Source organism: Balaenoptera borealis (genome assembly GCF_965194805.1).
Source record: "Balaenoptera borealis genome assembly, chromosome: 4".
NCBI classification, from domain to species: Eukaryota; Metazoa; Chordata; class Mammalia; order Artiodactyla; family Balaenopteridae; genus Balaenoptera; species Balaenoptera borealis.
The window spans coordinates 50,783,498-50,796,438 of NC_138861.1; positions in this window are offsets into that span (position 1 = coordinate 50,783,498).

The window sequence follows — 12,941 nt, forward strand, 5'->3', positions numbered from 1 at the left end:
GCAAAGTTATAATAACTAGCACCTTTAAATTCAAAACATTTTGCTGCTGATATACAAAGGTACTTCAGGGGACATTCCACCATTTAAGCAGTGTTTCTCAAAGAGTGGTTCCAAGTCTGCTTGCACTGGAATCATTCATAATGATTAATTAAAAAATAAGCTTTCCTGACCCCACGATAGAACAATCCAATCCAAATCTATGGACTTGGGAGGGGAGGAATTGGATGAAGGAAGCCAAAAGGTACAAATTCCAGTTATAAGATAAATAAGTACTAGGGATGTAATGTACAGCATGATTAATACAATTGACACTGCTGTATGTTATATATGAAAGTTAAGAGAGCAAATCCTAAGAGTTCTCATGACAGGAAAAAAATTTTTTTTTATTTCTTTACTGTTGTATCTGTATGAGATGATTCATGTTCACTAAACTTATTGTGGTAATCATTTCATGATGTACATAAGTCAAATCATTATGCTGTACACCTTAAACTTATACAGTGCTGTATGTCAATTACATCTCAATTGAAGAAAAAGAAAAAAACCCAAATCGATGGGGTTTGGAGACTGAGAATCTGCATTGTAAAGTAAATATTTCAGGTAATTCTTATTCTAGGCTTGCTAGATTTAGTAAACAAAACAAAATGCAAAAAACAAGCAAACAAAGAAAAAAAAAAAACCCAGGACACTCAGTTAAATTTGAATTTCAGACAAACAACATTTTTTAGGGATAAGTATATCCCATGTGATTTTGGGAACATATTTGTACTAAAAAACACTTTATTTTGATCTGAAATTCAAATCAAACTATGCATCCTGTCTTTTGTATGGCAACCCTATTTGACACACACTGAAGTTTGAGAAACACTGATTTAAGGGGTATATTCAAATGTTCAGAACCAGCACAAAGCTCTGGCCATAGCTGAAAACTTTTTGGGAAATGAAGGGTGGAGGGATTTTTGCTGATCTGACTCTAAATGCCTAAGAAGAGCTTTGTAAACTACTAAAGCGTGCAAACATAGGGTCAGCAAAGCCTTGCTTCCATCCTGTTTTACCAGGTAAGTGTTTTCCCACAGGAAAAGCAACAACTTTAGGAAATCTGCGTGTTATCAGCACACAGCTCGTTATCTTTTTAACGCTTGTTCTCTTAACGGTAGGGGAAAAGAGAAGGGAGGATGGACAGGTGCTTCCTAGATGGACATTTTTACAACCTTCTTTTGGAACCTATGATGATTTTCTAAATATTGGGCTAAACAGTTTGTTAACTCCTGTTCAGCTCTATCCATGTTAGGGAAGTGAAGTTATTCCTTGGTTAACATCAGGCTGTATTTTTTGTAAGGAAACTTTTTGGAATTCTTGGTGCAAGTTTTAGTTTCTTTTAGAGGAGACGAGGGTTTGATGATTTTTTTATTTCGATAACAATCCAAACAATCTTTCAGGCTGAAAGGTGTGCAGAATTGTGAGAAAGTGATTGCCTGGGACATCTGTTCTCACAGGCATGCTCTCTCTTCAGAGGCCTGCTGAGGGGTGACTCTGGAGGAGTGAAACCATCTTTTCACCACCCAGGTTTGTATGAAACGTGCTTAAAAACATGCTTCATGAACAGACTGGAGAGTCCAGTAAAGTCTGATCCACAGTGGGCTCAAGAACATTGATAGAAAGAACATTCCTTCTTCTGACTTCATTTTACTACAGTTTCTTTCCAGCTGAAGGTAAGGCGTTTCATTGATTTTGACTGGCTGGGACCATATTTCTAATTTACATCTCCTGAGTCTACACTCACTGCAAAGAAGCCCAGATAAAGTGGAAGCAAACAGAGCCTGCTGGAGAAACCCTCAGCATGAGTAATATACTATTTACCTTAATGAAAGCACTATCAGAAACAGGAGGGCCAGCCTGTTTTGTTATAGCTACACACAAGCAGTCTGCAACCTGAAGGAATAATTGCTGCTCCGTGTTCTGTCTGAACCTTTCCTAAATAATTTCAATTCTGTTGACTTTTTTGGCCTTTTAACCGAGCCATCAGCTTTCTAGATAGCTTTGCTTCCATTTCTAGAAATCCATAGCCCGTGGAAAGAGTGAGTAGCTCAAGACATCTTATAAACCGTACTTCATTTATCCTTACCATAGCCTTGAGAAGTAAAAGGTCTATAAGTCCTAATGACCCCAGTTTTCATATATGAAGAATGAGGTACAGAAAGGCTATAAATGACACAGAGGCTGAGAGTTCCCTGAAAAACTAGCAGTCTTCATACTTTTATCTGTGATTATTAATTATAAGCATTGGTTGGCTCTAGTACTAGGTGACCTATGAATAAAATAAAACTGCCTCTTTCCTGGAAGATTTGTAAAACGTTATAAGATTTTATTTAGAGTCTATATTCTTATCATGTTAGAGCAATGTGCAGAAACCAAGGTCCCCTCTCAATATTGCCTAAGTTCTTTGAGTTTATCAAACACAGGTGATACACCATTAGAAGATGTTTATATGGGAGCTTTGGTGAGATGAATGCTTGTAGCCAACTGATCTAACCGAAGTCTTTCTTGGTGTGATCCAAGGGGCTTTAGTACCTAAATGATCAACCATTATACGGTCTTTTCTATCATATGGGTCCACTGGTGGGATGGCAAATATTTTCTGGGTTAGGAAAGATATCATCCCTTTATGATCCTGTTGCCGTAACTCAGACACTGGGTCCAAACCCAGCTCTCTAACCCTTGATCTAAAAGGTTGCAAATAAAATAGTAGACCATGGAACTGGTGAAAAGAATAGAAACACAGAGGGATGCATGAACCTCCTTGAATAAGGGGGACACTTGAGACCTCCACCTCTGGAGGGTTTTGCCAGCGTTCACAGACAGGGATAGTTTAGGTGGCAGATATATATGTCAGCAACTTTGACCACTCTTACTCCTTAGTGGTAAGATAAGAAGGGTTAACAGTTGAGTTGAGGATAAGGTCACTACCTATGAGCTGAGTCTTCTGAACTCTGCTATGTTTATTGTCTAAGGAAGAGACCTGTGTCTATTAGATACCTTTCTGGGACAAGTGACAGGTCAGATTAGATGGGCTGGAGAGAGAGAGGGCTGGAGGACTAGATACAGAAAAACAGAGGAGGCGGGCTGTGTGCAGCCCCAGCTAGATTTATTTTAGCCCTTATAAATAAAAACATGAGCAGAGCCTCTCTGTAGAATTATTTACGGAAGAATTTTAAGCTTTGGGCCCTTTCCAGGCTAAGCACTGAATGCTAAAGTTCATGATGTAGAATGACTTTGGCTCCTGTGGCCCCAATTTGGACAAATCTGCCATTAACACCAGCATGGCAGTTATTTTACTGGGGGTGACAGATTGTGAGGTAGGGAGAGTAATTCAGACTATTACCCAGGTGAAGGCACGAAAGCTCAGTGATATATGAAGACCACTTAAATTCATTGTATCTTGTACATCACATCTTTGATAGATTATAGCTGTGGCATTAAAATGGAAATGGTTTCTCTGAGGCCTGACAGGGGCTGGGGTGACCTATGACCTCCCTCTGAGGAATGTGACTGACCGAATTATCAGTTAAGAGAAAAATCTACGGGGAATAGACTCACAGTGATGGCGAATCCCCCATGCATATATATATCTATATCTTTTAAACCTTTGGTTTGATTGAAAGCTTCAGCACTCAAACCTTGTTTCCACCTCCTGCCCCGGACCCTCCCCCCGGCGCGCCTGCCGCAACCCACGCTAACTTTCTCAGCTCAGATTTCATACCGGCGAGGCCCCTAATATTGATTGAAAAATTGTTATTAGAGATAGTGGGCCTCCTGCATGCTGCCTACTGATTTAATTTGGAAAACATTTAATTTTATGAAGCGGTAAATGATGGTGCCACGCTCCCCTGTGTTAGGGAGCATCTGGCTCGTCACCTCCTCACCCGCCCGAGTCCCCAGCGTCCTCTTGGCAATCATGTGCTCCCTTCCCCTTTGCTTAACAAGTTATTTCAATTTCTAAACGAAGGCTGAACAAGAGAAAGACAACATGCAAATTGAGCTCCAAGCCGCCATTCACACGTGAAAAAGTTCCCCTGGAATTCCCTCAACTCAGCCCACCCCCCCCCTCTCTGCATCTGTCATGAAAAAAACAGAGCCCTTGTTCTCCTCAGATTGTTTTCACCAATGACCTGACACCACCATCTATAATTAATTACATCATTTACATTAGACTATTGACTAAACAAATACATAAATCATAGGCAGAGTCAATAGGTGCAGACATATTTAATCATGTTCTAAATAATGATTACTGCTCCCATAATGCAATAATTATTTTCAGCAGCTGACTTGAATTAATCTTCTGTCAGTGTGCCATCTGAAAAAAAAAAAAAGACGAAGGTGAAGAAGGCAGCGCCAACGATGGAGGAACTCTTCTGTTTCTCTCAGTGTCTCTTTTCATTCTTCCCTGCAGGTGCCCGCTGCTCTCCCTCTCTCTTTCTGTGACCCCTCTCTGCTTCCCTCTTCCTTTTCCTCTGCTTTTCACGCTCCCCTTTGTCTCCTCCTGTGTTCACGTCCGCGTCTCATACTTGTTCTTTTTGCCACCTGTCTCCGTGGCTCTTTCTCCCCCGAAGTGTAACTTCCCCGCTCTTCTTCCTTTGCATTCGTCCTGCGGCTGGACCGTGGCCCTGGCGGCATCCCATCCCCCTTTCCAGCCCTGGCCCCTCTTGCCCCAACCCTCCTGCCCTCCCATCACCTTCATTTCTAAATCTCTGTGGACAGTTTAAATGTTAAAGACTCAGAGAAGCAGTTTTCTTAATAACTTATCCAGATTAGATTTTCCTTCTCTCCTGTTTGACAGCTTTTCCTAAATCATTTTCCACTTTGGAATGGCAAATTGATTAAAGAGATGGGGTAGTTATAACACAGGAGTACTCTACAAATGCAACGCTCGTAATTTTTAGACTAATTTAGCTTTTGTCATCAGAGAGAAGAGAATAAATCAGTGTTTGTAGGTGTACATGGGTCTAACTTAGAAATGGAATCAACTCTTCAAAGTATTTTATTTGGGATAGAGCATACTACAGTTAGTGGGTGCTTTGCAAATAAAATAATGCCTCCTATTCTACTCCATATTTGGCTATCAGTAGGCAAGGCCAATTATTAAGAAGTGACAGCCTGAAGGAAAGACATTAGGCCACAATTTATTTAAATACCAGTAGTTTGAAGTACTCATTCTAAGAGACTGCGTTAAGGATAAACGCAGAATAAAATTTTACATGCTGTCTTGTCCTTAGCACCATCCCTTGCTTTCTTTTTGTAAGTTTACAGACAGTTGTTACATCAGAGGAAAAGTCATTTTGGGTCAAATAATACAAAAGAGTTGCAAATGTTTACTCCCTGTAGTTAGTTTTAATGTTCTCTCCTGAAAGCTTTTCTGCAATGACCTTTTTAATTAATGCTTGTCCTCAGGGATTTGTGATCAAAAAAAGTCCCGGATCACTATCCATGAAATGGGGGATACATTTCCTAACCTCTTTTCTCTAGTCTCATCCCAAAGGATGAGCCGTTTTTGATCCTGTGCACACTCATATGTTGTGTCTGGCCGGCCAGGCCCCTCTTAGCCTTTCAAGCAATGACATCCTTTCTGGTTGTGGTACATACTTGCCAATTTAAGGGCCATGTAATAGGAATGTGATTGGAATTTGTCCTGATTAGCGATATAAGGGAAGACAGCCTTGGCAGGGAATATTTAGAATCACAGGTAATAGAATATTCATTCATTCAAAAAATAGGTACTGAGCGCCTGCCTGTGGCAGATACTGTGCTAGCTACTGGTTATCCACAATAATCATCAGTTCATAGACATTATTAAAGCTACTTTCCTAAACTCCTCGTTAAATTTCATAGAAGCAAATTTAAATGAACAATTATTTTGAGAATAGCACACTGTACAATTGAAATTATTGAATATGCCAGCTAGGATGAATTTTTTTTGGTGTCATGTGAACCGGGTATGTTCCAAACAGTTCAACAAATGTGTGAGGCTAATGTGAAACTCAGTGAAAAGTATCTGAAAATGTTAGATGTGGGGTTTGACTTTTTCCCATTTACATGTCTGTTCCCTAAGGAAAAAGTCAGAGGATAGAGAAGGATAGTTAAACAAGAGACCTAGTAAAGGGAAAGAGAGAGGGCTATTAGGAAGAATGAAATAATTTCCCCCTGTCCACTGACCAAAACCATCATGCACTGTGGAAGTACTTACCTCAAACAGATCCTGCCTCTATGAGAGGCACTATTTTGTAATTTCTCCAGGGAAGAAGTGGAAAGGGAATACACAATTTACATGAATTGTTTGAAACTCTGAGGTGTCATTTATTCAATATATTCCTTATTTATCAAGAACAACAAAAAATATCTTAGTAAAAAGGGTAAAACTTGCAAGGCAAAATGCAGTTTTCTTATGTGAAAACAGGGGGAAAAAATCTACTTCCTAGGGATGTTGTGAAGTTTAAATGGCAACATATTTATGGAAATGCAGTGCATCTGGCAATAGGCCATACACATAGTAAGTTCTCATAAAATGGGCTCTGATGCTGTTACTACAGAATGATCAAGTACAGAGTCTTAGGGTGCTTGTAATTAATTGAAGGATGGGTTGATTCTTTTTAGGTAGTTTTGAGTAGAACAAACCTTTGTATGGTTCTGATCCCCCCCCAAGATATATGTGTGTGTGTGTGTGTATGTGTGTGTGTGTGTGTGTGTGTGTGTGTGTGTGTGTGTATACATATATATACACACACACACACACACACACACACATACATAGTTTGGCTGCACTGCATGGTTTGCCGCGGCAGTGAAAGCCTGAAATCCTAACCACTAGGCCACCAGAGAACTCCCCTAGGTATGTTTTTATATATACAACTCCATCGTTAGTTAGTTAATCTTTTATTAGTTACCAGAATCATTCATTCAAAAAACCCCACAAAACTATGCATAGTCTGTGTGTTAAAGAAATTCACATTCTAGGACTGGAGGCAAGTGCACAGACAATTTTCGTAAAATTATGAAATGCAATGTAATATAATGTTCAATAATCCTTTGTTCCTGTAGTGACTGGAACTTCCCATCTCTGTAGTGGTACTGTATAGTGCTTGGATTAAGTATACTGTTAAACCAGATTTAAAGTCAACACAGAGGTAAATACAAACTAAATTTTTCTAAATTAGCATGGCAGTCACTTCTTTTACTTGGTCTGTGACTCAGTGGTTTATTCTAACACACAAGCCATATGCCCACTAACTTGCCTGGGGAGGCCTGTTCTTAGTTGCTGTAGAGTCAGTGACATACCATTTTTATGTATAAGCATCCTCTGAAATGCAGAGAAGTTTGGGGGCAGTTATAATAAACACTTCTTTTGGGACCCATAGCAAAGAATTTGTAGTACTTCATAACCTAGCACATCAAGGAGCTTATATAAAAATGGAGGAATTGTGCATTTTGGCTACCGGTTTGAAATATTTATAAAGGTAAATGAAAAAGGAGTCCACCTTTCCATCAGAGCCTGTGTTATAGCCTGGTTAATATTGCATGATGAGTGACCTATAAATAAACAATAAATAGAAATAAACATAGTGAATATAAAAATAATTATTGATATAAATAATAAGTGAATAAAACATAAGTTTAGGGCTGAGATAGAATGGAACTAGATATGAAATTTAATTGAGCTTGATTTTGAGTTTAAGTCTTTTGGAACTGGGAGTTCAGTGAGGATTTCAGGATTTTTTTTCCTTTTAATTTTAAATGAATGTGCTCATAGATCCTGGCTCCTCAGGTCAGTCAACCAAAGATAACTATTACTGTAATTCTAAATAGCTGCCTGGGGGAAAGTATTTGGCCTGAGGATGGGTTTAGACCAGGGGGACCAGAGGTTTCCATTTTAAAAGGATCATCCCCTGCTCAAACAGTTTTGATCTGTCTTTTAAGAAGTCTTTGGGGAACTGTACATTATTCCCTTTTCTCTGGGAGAAAGCAGCAGGAGGAAATTCTTGTCTTCAGTCTTGGGAGAAGCCTTCCAGATCATTAACCAACTGGGCTATCGGAACCAAATTTTCCAGAGGAAGTTGTTTGGGGAAAAAAAAAAAAGTTTTAGTGCTCTACCTGCATGGACTCATTCCTTTAATTCTCCCAACAGTTTAATTCAATGAGGCAGGCTGTAAGAGTTCACGTCTCTGTTTTAGAGGGGAAACTCAAGAGAGATTAACAGATCCTTGCCCCGGGTTATAAGTGATGGAGCCAGCCTTTAGTTGGTCGGTCTGACTCCAGAGGCTACACTGAAAGCGGCAGGACACATGGCGAAATCAGAGGCCAAATCCTATGGGGAATTCTGAGGTTTTCCACCAGTAAACCGGTGAGATAAGCAAAGGTAGAACTCTATTCCTCCCTCTCCCCAGCTATCCCACCGTCCCTACGACCTCCCTCTTCTACTTCTTTTCCATGCTTTTCAGGTACATTTTGCCTCCTGCCTAGTTTCCTTTTGGATAGTTAATATTCCTGTCTTATACTTCACTAACGTATCCTTTTGTAGTATCTAATTTGCCATTAATATCATTCAGTGTATTTTTTCATCTTACACATTATAGTTTTTATCTCTAGAGGCTGTTTGGATTTAAAAAAAAATCTTCTATGTCTCTACCTAAATTTTGGATAATTATAAAAACTGTTATAAGGCTTTTGCCTGGTAATTCTAACATCTGGGTCAATATCAATTAATTGATCTTTTTTCCTCTTCATTATGGGTCACATTATCATGCTTTTTTGCATGCCTGGTACTCTTTGGTTCAATGCAAGGTATAAAAATATTGTTGCATTTTGTTCTGGGACACAGTTAAGATACATTTGGGTTTTGCTTTCAAGATTTGTTAGTAGGACCAGAGCCATGTTTAGTCTCTGGCTGATTATTCCTCACTACTAAGGCAAGACCCTTCTGAGTACTCTGCCCAATGCCCCATCCATTATGAGGTTTTCTAGTCTAGCTAGTAGGAACAAGCACTATTCCTGGCCCTGCGTGGGCACCAGGCCCTGTTCTATCTAACAGTGAGCAAGGTAGAAGACCCTGTGTCTTCCTTTATAGTCTATTGGGAGTTAATGCTGAGTGATAACTGCTGAGTGATGAGAGAACTATGATGGTATATCAGAGGCAACCATGGCCAGACTAGAAGGATCAGGGGAGTTTTTTGTTTTTGTTTTTTTTTTTAAGAGGAAGTGATCTCTAAATCAAATTTAAAATTCGAATAGGTGTTATCCAGGCAAAGAATAGGGAGAAGTGCTTTCCACTTAAAGAAAATGACATATGCAAATGTCTAAAGCAAGATAGAACAGGGCCAGTTTGGTTTGAAGGATTGAAACAAATCTTAGATGGCTTTAGTGAGGAGTATGAGGAGTAAGGGTAGGAGGCTGCCAGGTCAATTACTCTTAATAAGCAACTGAATACAGCATTAACGCAAAAGGCTCCACAGTCAGACAACCTGTGTTCAAATTCTTGGGGACGATAATATTTATATATTATACTAGGATTAGGTTGGGCGACATGTAATAGAAAATCCAAAAGATCAGTAGCTTAAGAAAGGTGGAACTTTATTTCTCTCTGTGTAAGAGACGTCATCAGAACGACCTAGGCTCCTCCTGTCTTCTTTTGACATCCTGATGCATGGTTCAAAATGGCTGCTGGAGCTGCACCCATCACATCTGTTTTTCAGACAGAAGGAAGGAGGAAATGGGGAAAAGGGCAAAAGCGGAGATGACTGTTTTTCTTTTTTTTAAAGCTTCTTTCTTTCTTTCTTTTTGGCTGTGTTGGGTCTTCGTTTCTGTGCGAGGGCTTTCTCTAGTTGCGGCGAGCGGGGGCCACTCTTCATCGCGGTGCGCGGGCCTCTCACTGTCGCGGCCTCTCTTGTTGCGGAGCACAGGCTCCAGATGTGCAGGCTCAGTAGTTGTGGCTCACGGGCCTAGTTGCTCCGCGGCATGTGGGATCTTCCCAGACCAGGGCTCGAACCCGTGTTCCCTGCATTGGCAGGCAGATTCTCAACCACTGCGCCACCAGGGAAGCCCGGAGATGACTTTTTAAAGAAACTATCTCTGAAATCCCTAACAACTCTTCTGCATAAATCTCATTGGTTAGAAATTATTCTCATGGCCTTCCTAGTTGTAAAGGAAGCTGAGAAATGTCTTTTTAGTTGGCAATATTGTCACCGTGAATAAAATTAGGGTTCTATTGCTGAGGACAAAAGGGAGAATGGATATTGGGTGAGCAAGAAGCAGTTTTTTTCTATGTCTTATAAGCTTAATCTAAGAATTAAAAAAATGCATATAAAACATGTGTCATAGTCTCCGGCATGTGTTAATTGCTTAGTAGATGTTAGCTCCACAAAGCCAATTCAAAACAACCCCTTTTCGGAAGCATTGTATAAGGGCAATTAACTTTAAACTAAAGGGTCTCTTACCTACACTTGGATGAACTGGTTTTTCTCCTTCATTGCTGTGGCATAGGTGGGAGTCTGTGACACCATGCATATGACTAACAGCACAAGATCAAATAAATAAGTCTCCTTCACACTGTATTGGTATAATATATCCCACATCTAATTGCCCTTTGTTGACTTGAAGAGTTATTAATCTTTGTTAGAAAGACATGCTAATTGTACCTGATCAACCTGACAGAATAAGCAAATCATAAAGCCAACCAGGTAGAAGTCAAACAGAAAGAAAATGAATTTTTTTTGGTCATGGGGCCACCATATTTATTCATGAGGTGAAGCAAACAGTCATTTTATTGACTCAAGTTCTTTCATTTGCATCTTATCTCAGGCTATTTGCTTTAGTAGTTTAGCGCCCATCAGTTAGGAGAGAAGGCTGTCCGCATCCACCTCACATGCTGGCATCAGCATCATCATCATCATCACCAACACCATTACCCTCCCTGTGGTCATGATTACCCCCATGCAGGGACGTTTTTCCGCTAACCTACAATTAGCTTAGCTGGGCATGGTAAACAAAGGAAGTGCAGCCCTACTTCCCCTTGGCCTGCCTGACTGGGGATAGATCTAGCTGGAGCATTAACTAAGCACTAAGAGATAAAGCTATCGTCAGCTGGAGCAGTGAGGCTGGGAGGCAAGTCCATTAAAAACAGGGGAGGCTTGACTTATCACTACACGTGACTGTGTGCTTTTAAATGTCGACAGCTTCTATAAAAATTCCATCTTCCTCGCATGGGGTCAACTTGACCTACTGCAGTGAAAACTGGCAAGGTTCTGACCCTTCACATTTATCTCAGCTAGAGCCAGATAACCTTGCCCTGTGGCCTAAAAATACCCTGCCCTCCCCAGTATCCTCTTTATCTCTCTAGCAATAATGACAAAAATGAGCCTGGGCCTTGGTAACAACGTGTGGACTTGGAAAACTGTGCATTCCCACCCCTGCAGCCCGAACACACTAGACCTTTGTTTTCAGGAATTGTGAACACAGAAGCTCACGCCCAGGGGTGAGCTGAGGACACCTGCAGGCTTTCTCAGGCTCCCGCTGCCCCAGGTTGCAGCTGCTCCTGAAGTCCGCTGGTCACCAGGCTGGTCTGACAGCACTTTTTGTGGTTCTCTCTTCCCCTTCACTGGAGTAGTGGAATTAGGAGTCCAGAAGCCCTTGTTCAAGTCCTGTTTGGTCACTGAACTGTTGGCCTTGAGAAAGCCACTCAGATTTTGGGGTCTCCACTTCCTCATCGGTAACATAAGACAATTGATAAATCGTTTTCTAAAATCTTCCAACCTCTACAAGCAATGATTCTTTTTTCTCTTGCTGTTAACTTCCTAGCTTTTCATCTGACTGCCTCAGATTTTGCCTGCTTAAACTTCTGCTGGTGGTTTGCTTTATTTAACATCTTGTATTTTCTCCTCTGTCTCCACCTGGGATGTCAATCACGTGATCCCTGGTTTGGTGGGTAAGTCATTGTGGTGAGCGCCCCTGTATCCTCCACGGCACACACGAGCTGCGCAGAGTTTCAGAAGTTCCCAGGGATGATCTGAGATAAACCAAGACGATGTTTCTGGCCTCAAAGTGCTTGGAGCTCCTGGTATGTTCCTGGCAGTTTATAAAATTAAAGGAACAGAAAAGCTTTCCAATGTGGTCTCAGTAAACATTCCAGAAAGCACAAAGCCAGCAGAAAGAAACCTCGGTGCCTGGTTTCAGATATAACAGTGAGGCTGGGGACTAATCACCTGAACTGTCGTTTCAGTCATACTGAGAAAGGACAATCGCAGTGTGCTCGGTATAAAATGAGATTTAGGCTTTTGGAGGGATCGTGCTTATTTGGCCAGCCCCAGCTCAACCCTAATTTGGTTCTGTACAGCATGGTGTTGACCTGCCTGATTTGGAGTGTGTCTCCTGGAGTTTGCTCCTTGGGTCGGAACTGACACAAACTTGAATGAGCTGAATGTGGCCTGAAACTGATACTGTAGGTGGAGCCCGAATGTTTTAAACAGTCCATAAGCAGATTGTTATTAATGAACTTTGTTAATTATCAGCTTAAGCTGTATTTAAGAATGACCTTTTAAAGTGATGCTTGAGAAGCACAGTCTATACCAATGTGAGCAAGCCTTTGACTTGATTAGATCCCAATACCTTTATCTTGATGAAATTGCAACTTATTAACATTCTCAAATGAGATGGAACTATAAATGTAAGTGGGTTTTAATACAATCATTTTTGAGGGAATGTCAAACTTCATTGCACTCCTCTCTCTCCTGCCCCCTCCTTTAATGGAAGAATTCAGTGAAGGACTGAGCCAGATTAATGAGCGAGGGATGGAGAGGATTTTGGAGCCAGGGAAAAGACCACATAGCCGATCAGTCTCTAATTTAACATTTAAGTAGGCTATTCAGTGAGCTAGCATTATTGAACTACCCCGATCG